A 12,315-nucleotide genomic window follows, 5' to 3' on the forward strand; every position below is an offset into this window, starting at 1 on the left:
ACATGAGCTTCCGTTTGAAGTCCCGTAGGATTCTCATCAGGATTTCACGGATGTCTCAGGAGTCCCACGGGATCGTCCCGGGATTATCCCATTCGCGTACGTGGTTCTGCCTGAGGATATCCTCTGGTTTCCTACGGGATTCTTCCTGCATGACTCCCGCTGGAGTCCCACGGGTCGTCCCGTTTCCCGGGACAAACGCGGACATCTGGAATTCGCGTGTCAGTCCCATGGATGTCGCAGGAGTCCTATGGGAGCGTCCCGGGATAGTCCCGTTTTCCCGGGCGGGAGGGCCATGGGACATCCTAGGGAAGATTTTGTGCTATTAGGGTTGTTTCTTAATCCTTTTGAAGAAGAGAAAGTTATCCATGAAACCAGAATCTCCTTTCCATTTGGCAGTGTATAGTAAAACCAATCCCGAGTCATTACTTTTTTTTTTTTATTTACCTTCGGTTGAATGTCGTCCACAAGCAACATCGGCGAAATCACAATTCGCGTGTTGAACTTCGTTAAAATTGACGATCAAGAAGCATCCTGAGGATATTCCTAATAACAATCGACCATTGAACCACGTATTCCACACAAGTCAACGAAGGTGCTTAGTGAAGCTAACTTTCTACGTCGTCTGAACATGAGCGGTTGTTTCGAGATTCAGGTTCTTTGGTAAATGTAATTTCTTCTAAGATGGACGTTCCTTCAGGCTCATTAATGCCGATTGAACAATTCGCCCTCTTTCATTACTAGTACGAATTCTGTCTTCTAAATTCTCAACACCAGTCGAACTTCCCCTAGCAGTAGGCATGTAAGGAGTTGGCTTTGGCTACCTGCACTTTATGAAGAAAAATGCTTCAATAATTCACCCTGGTTACGCTCTTTATTTTCGTTTATCCTTCCATTTTTTCCGGTACTTTCTTCTCGAAATTCGTTTCATCTAGAAATAACTATTTCATCAATTTCATACAAAATACGTGTATAACTAAGTACTTACCACTTCCTGATTTTACAGTGAATTAAAAGTAGGACACTGTTATGTCAGAATTAAATTGTAATTGAGTAAAGCAAGTAAATGTAGATTTATTTTGGGTGGAAGGTAAAATCGAGTGAAAAAATTTATCCTTCCTTCAATGCAAAACTACCGCACATTTACTTATGTTATTCGATTATAATTATATTAAATTAATACTAATAACCACGAATTTAATCGCATTTAATAACCCGAAATTCATATTCAATACTCAGTACTTACCACATACTACTACACAATCACCAACTGAAATCAGGTTCTTGCCTACTGGATTTATGTTCAGTAGTTAACAGGATATAAAACAAATTGGGGACTAGCTTATCAACGTTGACTTTCGTTAAAGTACAGTATTGTCAACCGAGAGAAAAAATTAAATTCGAGTACAGGCGAAAATTTTAAAACTGCCAATAGTAAACATTTTCAAAATTATTCTTTTAAAATTGAATCCCGTACTTCTGCCGATTCTTTCAGATTGCTGCCCGTGGCGGTTCGCTCCTGCTGCCTCTCATTCACTACGCCACTTGCCAAGATGAAGTGTATCAAACGGACAATTCGCCGTACGGTAGGCCACCACTTCGTCAGTACCTTCAGTCATTTTTTATGGCAGTGTCGATGAATGCTCAGCATCATCTGATACGTGAACTGTTACTGTATGACGTCGAACACGGACATAACTCTACAACAGCAACTCAAAAGGTTTGTCATACGAAAGTGGAAGTTGCAGTGAACGACAGAGCTGCAACTTATTTTCCAGAAACTTCGTGCATATTGTAAAAATGTCGAACATCAGTGTAAGTCCGCCATCCTAAAATAATAGATTCTAAGGTCATATGATACGCCATTGAGGGAAATCCATCCACCAGCAAACAACGATTGTCAAACTAACTCGGTATGTTCCAGTCCACTGTAGTGTGTTACCTTCACGAACTCGGGAAAACAATCAGGAGCTCCCGCATTGTACTATATGAGTTGACCCAGCTCAGGCCTAGAAAGAAGTAGATATGTGCCGACAACTACTGCAAAATATGTGATGCGTTAAAAAGTGAGTGCTTTTACCAAAACTCTTATATGCAAAAACTGGTTGAGCAACGGCCAGTTCCAAGAATCGATCTTCAAATAGAGCCATTTCGAGTACAAAGTTTGCTCTGTGCATAACGGAACTACAAGGCAGTTCAAATTCACTCCTAACGGTAGTGCCATCAACGCCGATCTTTGTCCCGAATAGTTGGAATGGATGTACTTGCATTACACCAAAAATACTTTGCATTGGTAAAGCAAAAGTGCTTTCTGCAGCAACAGCATAATGAAAATCCATTCTTGGCTCGGAAAACGAACAGAAAATGGAAAGCCTTCATGTTTTCTGTTCTTGTTCCTTCAGATTATTTCTTGTTTTGTTTCATTTTATACTTCCTGAAATAACGATGCTTCACCAACTAGTAGAATGTGGAAACAGGACCGGCTAATTTCATTTCTTTTATGTTCAAAACGCAGTATCGACGTGGAATCGAGCAGGTAAGAAGATGGTTGCAGACAATCTAATACTTGGGGCTGCAGTTTGATTCTTAACTTGCTTCCATTGTACTGTAAAAATACAGTTATCATATAAACAGGAATATTGCAATACTTACTACTTATCCTTGCATACTCAACAGCAAAAGTATTTCTCCCTTCTTCCTGAATGATATAACTCCATTAGGCTGGTTCCAGTATTTATTTACGCTGCTATCACAAACGACTGAACAGATGCAATTCAATTTACATCTAACGTTTCACCCAGCAGGTGACAGTTGGACAGTTGATAATCAACTAAAAATATCAAATCTGGAACGATTGAAACAAATTAATTTGAAAATCTTTATCTCCATTCATGGAGTTACTTCAATTCTCCACCATTCTGGTCAATCCAACATCTCTTTCTCCATTTCCACAGAAGATCTTGCAAATCACACAGAATATGGATTGAAATCGCAATTAATGCACATTAAAAATTTGTCCGTCTCTCCAACAATGTTATTTTATTAAAATTTTAATAAACGAACATCGTCTTACAGTTACATCATCTTATAATTTACCAATCGTCATTCTCATAAACAGTAGTATTTTTTATCTCCTAAGGAAAGACATACTTTACACCTTGAAATGAGAGGCAGTAGGGTAGTAATGAAGACGTCTGAATGCCAAGTTGGAGGCCCGGGTTCTATCTGAGGTATGAGTTGAAAGTTTTGTTCTTATATCTTCCTTCCATCCCGGATCTAATATTCCTTAGCATCTTTAAAATTAAACGTGCGTAAATCCAGTAAAGATGCAGGAGGAATGTGTTGATTACGTTAATTGCAAAGTTCAAAAAGCGTTTCAAAGTGGCCGGGTTATGCAGATTCTAACCAGAACGAGTAAACTGGTTATGCAAATGAAAAGGAGTCAACCAAATAGGTGAGGTACAATAAAACTCGTGTAACACTGCTCATGAAAACTCGAGTCAGAGTAACACTGCTCATGAAGACTACAGCAGATACGAGGAGTAAACTGTGAGCATCAGTTTAGAATGACTGGATGTGAGAGCATATAAATTCGTGCCCTCATTCCTAGTCATTCAGTTTCCCTGTTGTCTGAAAGAAAAAATATATTCAATACGGAATAAACGGATTGTAGCCTTTTAAATTTTTACAATTGAAGACTTTGGGGCAAAAACCCGTCAAGTCCAAAAAGTGAAAGTGTAGAGGAGATAGCTTCACAAGGGTTTCTCTTCATGCGATTTTCTTCAAACTTGGCACATATCTACCAGACCGAAAATAAATCGACACTTTTTTTTTGTTTCTTTCGGAAAATAGGTTAAGGGGAGCAAAGGACGCCTTTTCTAAAAAGGGTCCCCTTCATTAAAGGGAACACTTTAAAGAAACAAAACTCTGCCGATGCAAAGATGACTTCGAACTAGGAAATACGGGTTTTGTCGTTTTCGCGAAAAGGGTTGCAGGGGTAATGGCTCCCTTCGAAATGACGAAGGACTTCGCACATCCTTATGGGAATTGGTGTTCAATGGAATTGCTTGAAACTTGATATGTTGTAAATATTGTGTTCTTAAAAAAAGTCTCAATGGCTACAACTACAAATCACTGACCGTTTGTCCACCATAAGGCCACTTTTTTGAAAACAGCCGAAGATAACGACATTACGGATTTCAGTAAAAATGACTAAAACCGTGATATGTTGTAGATATTGTGATACCGAGAAAAAGGTTTAATAGGAATAACCTCAAATCATTTACCGTTTGACCACTACAGGTTCGGTTTTTTTGGAAACAGAAGGAGTAAGAAGTATATTGGATTTCGGTGGAATTTCTTGAAACCATGATATGTTGTAGATATTGTGATCCTGAGAAAAGGTGTTAATGGGCACAATCACTAATTACTGACGGTTTGGTCACTACAAGGCCACTTTTTTGAGTTGAGTTGAGTTGATTTTAGTTTAGCGTTCCTTTCAGCAGCGAGGCTATATGAGACGTAGACCTAATGGTTGTGTCCATATAGTCTTTTTCTGTAGATATTGTCATTCTGAGAAAAACACTAAATGGACACAAATACAAATCAGTAATCCTTTGGTCACTACAGGGCTACTCCCTAGAAAACAGCCTAGTATAAAGATACTCTGGATTTAGGTAAGATTGAGTAAAACTAAGATATGTTGAAGATCTTCTCATCATGACAAAAAGTCTTAATGGACACAACCATCGAATTATGACCGTTTGTTCACTACAGATCCAGATTTTTAGAACAGCCGGATATAACGATATTTTTGATTTCAGAGTAAATGAATGAAACTGTGCTATGCTGTAGAAGTCGTGATCCTGACAAAAAAAATTGCCTAGGGCTTTCCAGGGTTTTCCTTTGTCACACAAAATGAACATCTGCATGTTGTCTATGCTTATATGATATTGGCCTCTACTCTCCCCATCTCTTTTTCCGGGTTGTGGGATCGGACTTTTCAGGGTTTTATATAATTCTACCAAAATTCCAGAGTATCTTTACCTTCTGATGTTTTTTAAAAAAAAAATGCGTACCGTAATTGCCAAATGGTCACTGATTGGTGATTGTGTCCATTAAGACTTTTTCTCAGGATCACAGTATCTAGAACATATCACACTTTCAAGAAATTACACCGAAATCCGGAATAGCGTTACCTGCTCCACGTTTTTTTTTTTTTTTTTTAAGTCGCCCTATAGTGGCCAAACGGCCAGGGATTTGTGGTTGTGCCCAGTGAGACTTTTTCTCAGGAACACCGTATCTACAACATATCACGGTTTTAAGCAATTCCACCGAACACCAATTCCCATAAGGATGTGCGAAGTCCTTTGTCATTTCGAAGGGATCCATTGCCCCTGCAACCCTTTTCGCGAAAACGACAAAACCCGTATTTCCTACTTTGAAGTCATCTTTTCATGGGAAGAGTTTCGTTTCTTTAAAGTGGCCAATTTAATGAAGGGAACCCTTTTTAGATAAGGAGTCATTTGCTCCCCTTAACCTATTTTCCGAAAGAAACAAAAAATACGTGTCGATTTATTTTCGGTCTAGTAGATATGTGCCAAGTTTGAAGAAAATCGCATGAAGATAAACTCTTTGAAGCTATCTCCTCTACACTTTCACTGTTTGGACTTGACGGATTTTCGCCCCAAAGTCTTCAATTGAAGATAAGACACAAAGGAAAAGTAAGTTGAAATTTTTTTTGCGGCTTCAGGAAAATAAACAGATAATATAGGCCAGAGCACTAAACATTATTGCACTTGGGTTGAGTTGAGTTAATTTTGAGTTTAACGTCCCGTTCAGGGGCAAGGCTATATAAGACGACAATCTACCCATTTACGTGGAGTCCGAACCACATGAGCTTCCGCCGGGAATCAAACCCGGGTCTCCCACGCCAAAGGCGCGTACAATTCCTGCACTTATTCCTTACACTAAATCATGCCATGTTGCAGTTATCAACGAAATATTTTCGTGTGAAACAAGAAACTAAGTTACAAGATATTTTCTGGAAAATTCGTGCGAAGCAAAACACACTCTCAAAATTAAACTACCCATTTTGTATTTTTCATAAGATATTACTAATCCAAAGTGTTAGAGTTATTAAGGAAATATTTGCTCATCAAATATTAACAAAATCGTATGAGTCATATTTGAAAAATTTGTCAGAAGATAAACACTTACCCCGAAAAACAAGAAAAACACCCATTGTGGATACTTGTGTAGGAAATGATTCAATCACCATTATAGAGGTATTAATGAAATATTTATTTTTGAAACATAAACAAAACTGTCTGATATTTTAGACAAAATGATCTGTAAATCAGTTATGTCGTATTGTCCGAGTGTTAATGAAAGTTTTGTTTATGAAATGTAAACAAAACTGAACGAACCATTTTTGTAAAAGTATTCCGAGCTAAACAAATAAGTAGACTCCTTGTAGATGTGTTCAAAACAAATAAGTAGATAAATAAAATTATCTCAGTCAGTTTTGAGAAAATCAGCCGAAAAATACTAATTGGTATTAATAAACTATCACTCGTAGATTTCACTAGAAAAATAATTTAGAGCACTGAAATATTATAAACATCTTTATAGTTGCATTCGAAAAAATAGCATTTTTTTAAATTGCCACCTTTTAATAAATTTCCCTTATTTTGGGGTAGACTGAAAATTCGAGAAACTCTCCTACAGAACTTTGAGAGTTTAAAATTTGATGAGGATTCGTTGAATAATATGATTTCTAGAGAAGTGAACACGTTAGATTGGGACGTACGAACCAATATTCAATATCTCGTTTTCAATATATAGAGGCCATGCAACTTTGAAATAGCGGCCATGTAACTAAAATTCATTGAAATTTCGAATTCGATGGGGTTTGTTTTCAGCATTGTCATACTTCCTTCTCCCGTGCTTCACACTAGGTTTTATTGGTCAGACATGATTGAATTCGTTTCTTATAATTGGGACTTACAGCTCTTGCAAAACAAAAACGTAGTTTTCTCACAAACTACATTTTCATTTGCATCACAGTAACTTATGTAAAGTAGAATCCGAGAACTGGTGGAGGTTTGAAGTGATCGTTAATAATAATAATAATAATAATAATAATAATAATAATAATAATAATAATAATAATAATAATAATAATAATAATAATAATAATAATAATAATAAAGCAATAACAGAAAGGAATAATAATTAGCTAAACAATTTGAGGAAACTTTCGGAACTTTCTTTTTATTTAGAAAGGTTTATTTGGTCAATTTTTGAGTTGAAGAAGAAAATAATAAGTAACCCAACTAATGATTATCTCTTCGTAAAGGTCTTAGCATCTGAGCTAGTCTCTTACATGAAAAGTTTTCAACTAGCTAACACTTTTTGTGCATCAAGTAAGTAGTCGGTCTAGACAAGTGGTTACCCCATCGGTTAGTCCAAAATTTATAACATGCTTTAATTTTAATTTCAATCCTTACTCTTGTGTGAAATGCAAGATCTCCTGTGGAGGAGAAAATTGATGTTCGAATAACGAGAATTAAGGGAGAATTGAAGTAGGTCCATGAACTGAGACAAAGATTTACAAACTTGTTTCTTTCCATTGTTCTACGTTTGATATTTTTAGTTGATTTTAATCATTTTCTAACTCATGTATGATCAGTACTTTCCTCTTTCTTCTCACATGTAAGGTATAATGAAATAATATATTATGCATACAATTAATGATATTATACTTATATAGCGCTCAAAGTACAACATGTTCCAAACAGTAGAGAATATTCTCGAAATGGAGAAATTTCTTTGTGAATCAAATTCACAAGCAAAGCCTGTTTCAGTGCTCTGCAGGCTCAGCAACTGTCTTCTGTTGGTTTAAATGTTAGGTGTAAATTGGATTGCATATGTCCAGGTGTTTGCAATGGGAGTAAAAGTATTGGATTCGACCTAATGGAGTTATAGGATTCAGGGGGAGAGTTTTTTGTTGTTGACTGTAGTTCTTAATGATTAACATTTGTAGGTTCCTTATGCAATAGGTCCTTATTCAAATCCTACTGATGTTATTTTGATTTTAGACTCAAGTTGAAAAAATTACTTACGGTGTTCAGATCATGAATATAGGAGTTTTCTTTTTCATCGTCAGCTGCACACACAAAACATTTCGGAAAACATTCATATATTAGCCATCGTAAAACTCTAAATGTGCTGTAAAAGTATGCGAAATGGCAAACATACTTAGGTAAAATCTTCCATTAAGCCATGTTTATTTTCTTGTGTGTATTTATCAACGAGCGACTTCAGGAATGATATCTAAATGGAATCTATATGCATATATAGTAGTTGTTGATTTGTGATAACTATAACATGATGCCCTATGTGGTTTTAGTATCACTTTCAAAAACCTTTCAACACTAATGGCACAAACGTCACGTTGATCATATCTTACATAACCTCTATTTATAATGCTCGCTTAGCGTCTGTATGATTTCTGAGTGTGATAATCCGTGCTTAATATACTAAAGCCATTAAAAGTTGCATTTCTCCCTTTCAAAATTGCTTTTAATAGTATTGTGCAAGAAATTTCATTCTAAAGCTGGAAAGACTACATAATAAAAAAATAAGTAAATAAAAATACTTATCAAGATACTATGTAGAAAACATTCAAGTAATTTTACACATTAATGTTTCTTTATTTAACTTTGCAATCAGTATCTAGTTTTTTAATTGATACGATAAAAAGTTAATCATGAAATTAATGTTAAAAGTTCTGTTTTACGATTCATCTGAAATTCGATAACATGCATTTAAAATAGTTGAGGGTGTTTTAGAATAACAAATAGCATTGTTGCTTGTAAGAACATTGTTGCTGCAATATAAGAAGCAGAAACTACCTTTCAAAACAGTAGTAAACGTCTTAGTAAGACGGAAACGTCTTTTTTTTTTTAACGTATTTTGTTTATTCTTGTGTGCTGTTGTTGTTTGTATGAAACATATACCGTATCATTGTTTTATAGTTCTACAAAGTAAGAATGGCATCCACAAGTAGACAGAAGAAATAAGAGGTGTGTGATGCAGAGAAAATGTGAACACTGTTTGAAGATGACGATTCAAATGACAATATGGATGACTGGTTTAATACAGATGATGAAAATGAGAGAGACGTCAGAAAATGGTTCAGAAAGTGAATATAGTGATGGTGGTAATGACATTTCAGACAGTATGATTTGGAGTTCCAAGTCTTGTAGCTACGACGTAGTACTACGTCTGCCACCTGAGAGTATGCATTTTCATAAAAATATACCAGTCAAAATGTTAGTCTGTGTTAAAATATGTCCATTTTTCTTCTTCTAACCAGTGTTGGTGTATATGTTTTAATTTAGAACGTTTTGATGTGTTTATCTATTCTTCGTTCCATTTTGTCTGTTAGTTTATAAAGTTCTTCATCATTCCTGAAATTTCGATTAATGTTTCTATTTCTTTATATTTTATCCAGAACTTAATTAATTTTTCTAACATTATATCCTCTCCGTAACCTATTGTTCCTGCTGTTTTCTCTATGCTTTCCTGCATTTCAAAAGCTGTTTATCACTATGTCTGATTGTAGGACCACAAATAGAACCTTGTGGAAAACTTTTTGTAGTTTTTTCTATATATTTGTCTGGTAGCTATAGTTTTACTTTTCTGCCTTGAACAGTAGTTTTCATTTTTTTGTATAAGATGTTATTAATTTTGATTCTTCCTAATTTATTAAAAGGGGATGGCCACAACAGGTTGCAGAGAGCATCACTTATGTTTATAAATATTGTTACCTGATATTTGTCAGTCATTGCTAGTTTTATTAATTCTAACAGTCTTCTAATAGCTGCTTCGGTGTTCTTTTTCCTAAATCCATCTTTTTTACTAACTCTCTTTCAAATAATTTTCCAATTAAGTTAATTAAACAGATTGGTCTCTATGGCTTAGAGTCTTCCTTCCTTTTATCTTCTTTTCTAAGTATTATTAAATTTGCTTCGTTCCATTTCAGTGGCATTTCTCTAAAAGCAAAAATTAAAGACTCTGGCTAATATTATGATGGGAGTTTGGATTGGAATCCTTTGTATCCCAGATTGGGAAAGCCAGCTATAAGAGTACGGGTTCGAACCTTGGACCTTTCAAATAAGAAAACCACTTTACGACATTATTCAGTTCCACGGTCTAGTGGAATCACAAGATAAAAATTAACAAACTGAAATGCTGGCAGAATAACAGAAATTCTCTCCCACGGTCTCAGGATCGGGTGCTATAATAAATTAGGCATTTGCCGTGTGCCTACCATCACTGCCGTGTCAAGCTGTGGAGAACATCATCGAAACCTGTAACAAAGTACATAAAATGGGATCCATATGCTAGTTCAACACCAGATGAGTAGCGGAATACAAAATAAATGTTTGGTTTGATCCACTTCGGAGATACTATACCTTACTCAAATCCTGGATCAAATTAAGTATCCATTTAGGTTGATATCTTTCAGCCACTGAAAAGAAAGCATGAGATTATTAAATACACATATGGTTGGATATTCTTACTTTTCAAAAAATAAACATGATTTGTAGGTAAAATTTGTATTAATATCCACTTCCACTAAACAAATCACATATGACTTTAAAACAACACAACAATATTTTGAATATTTGTAATTTTCATTTATCACTACATTGGCCCATAATTCAAATAATCACGGAACGATACCGTTAACGCGCACGATATTCGCGATCGATGGATGTGGTGATTCGAACGATGATAAAAGTTCATTGTAGATATTTCACCTCCATTAAGATGCGTAATAAATACGATTCAGTATACGAGCTGTCAGGAACTGCGTATTGTACGTTTGCATTACATTTTCTTGCTGTTTAACGTCATTTACTGATAGATGAAATTGTTACGATTTCTTCAATTGTTTTTGACACAACAATGCTAGAAACCATTTGGGCTTTTTGTTTAATAATTTAACACTAGAATCTTATGCACTTCAATGATTTATGCCGAGAGTGTAGGCTTAGTACGCCGAACTCACATGGAGGATGTCAACACTCTGACGCGCCTCTTTTATGCGTCACATAGTTGCCAGTTAAGCAGCGTAAGAATACATCACAAAACAAATATAGTGCAGATAACACATTAAGTTTTTGCTCCATTGTTTTTCTAATAATACATAATGGATAATCCATAAATTAATTAAAATCATATTGAAGACACTGATACTCCCAATAAAATATGAAATCAGTGATTATAGGTAAATTTTACGTTATCACATAAAATCTGTTGTCACTACATTAGTCTATACTGCGAGGGCGTTCAGCATGAGAGTAGCAAAATTCCTCACCTAATTTGGTCTGACGGGAGGAAGCAGGGCTGTCTGGAAAAGTGAGGCACCTTTTGGGGTAAAAATTCCTGTGCTTCATTCTCCTCCGAATGTTAGCTGATTGCGTTTCACTTCTAAGAATTGGCGTTGGGAAATACGAGGGTTAATTTAAAAGTTTATGTCTATTCATCTCGTTACAATATGGTACCCAATTACTAATGTTTCTTTTACATATTTCTCGTTTTTATTATTTGGGACAGGTGATTTATTATATTTTAATCTTCTAATATACGTTTCCATTTCTTGGTTATTTAATTTCTCCGTTCCTAATTCTTCTATAGGTAATATTCTCATTTGTCTTCTTAATTCTTTTCATTTGTCGCTTTCATTTTCTACACTATCCTATGGTAATAAAAATTCCATCAAATATTTCACAGTATTGTCAATACCTTTTGTACGTGTTCCGTTTTCTTTTTTAACTGTAGATAACGAAATTGGTTTATTTATTTTCTTGTTTGCTATTTTGTATGGATTTCTCTATAGGTTATGATTTAGGTTTTCTGTTACAAATGTGTGCCAGCCTTTTTTGATTTATTTCCCTTAATTTTGTTTCGAATTTTGCCTTTAAATCCCTAAATTTTCTGCGTCTTATTTCTATCGGTTCTTCTGGAATAGTATATTGATATAATTTATGCGTGTTTCTAAATTTCTTTTTTTAATTTTCTTAATTCTTCTTTCCAAAATATGCTTCTGTTAAAACTTGCATTTATTGTTTTATTTTTTGTTGGATTCTTTATTGCCTTGATTGTTTCTATTTCTATTTCCTTTGCTATTGACTCTATAACGCTGTTTTCATGTATTTGCGGTAACTTGATTGTTCCCCAGAATGCATCTCAATTGATTTTATTTGGATTGTATTTTATGATTTTGTTCCCATATTATTCATC

This window comes from Thermobia domestica, chromosome 12 (genome assembly GCF_964235325.1).
Source record: "Thermobia domestica chromosome 12, izTheDome1.hap1.1, whole genome shotgun sequence".
Classification (NCBI taxonomy): domain Eukaryota; kingdom Metazoa; phylum Arthropoda; class Insecta; order Zygentoma; family Lepismatidae; genus Thermobia; species Thermobia domestica.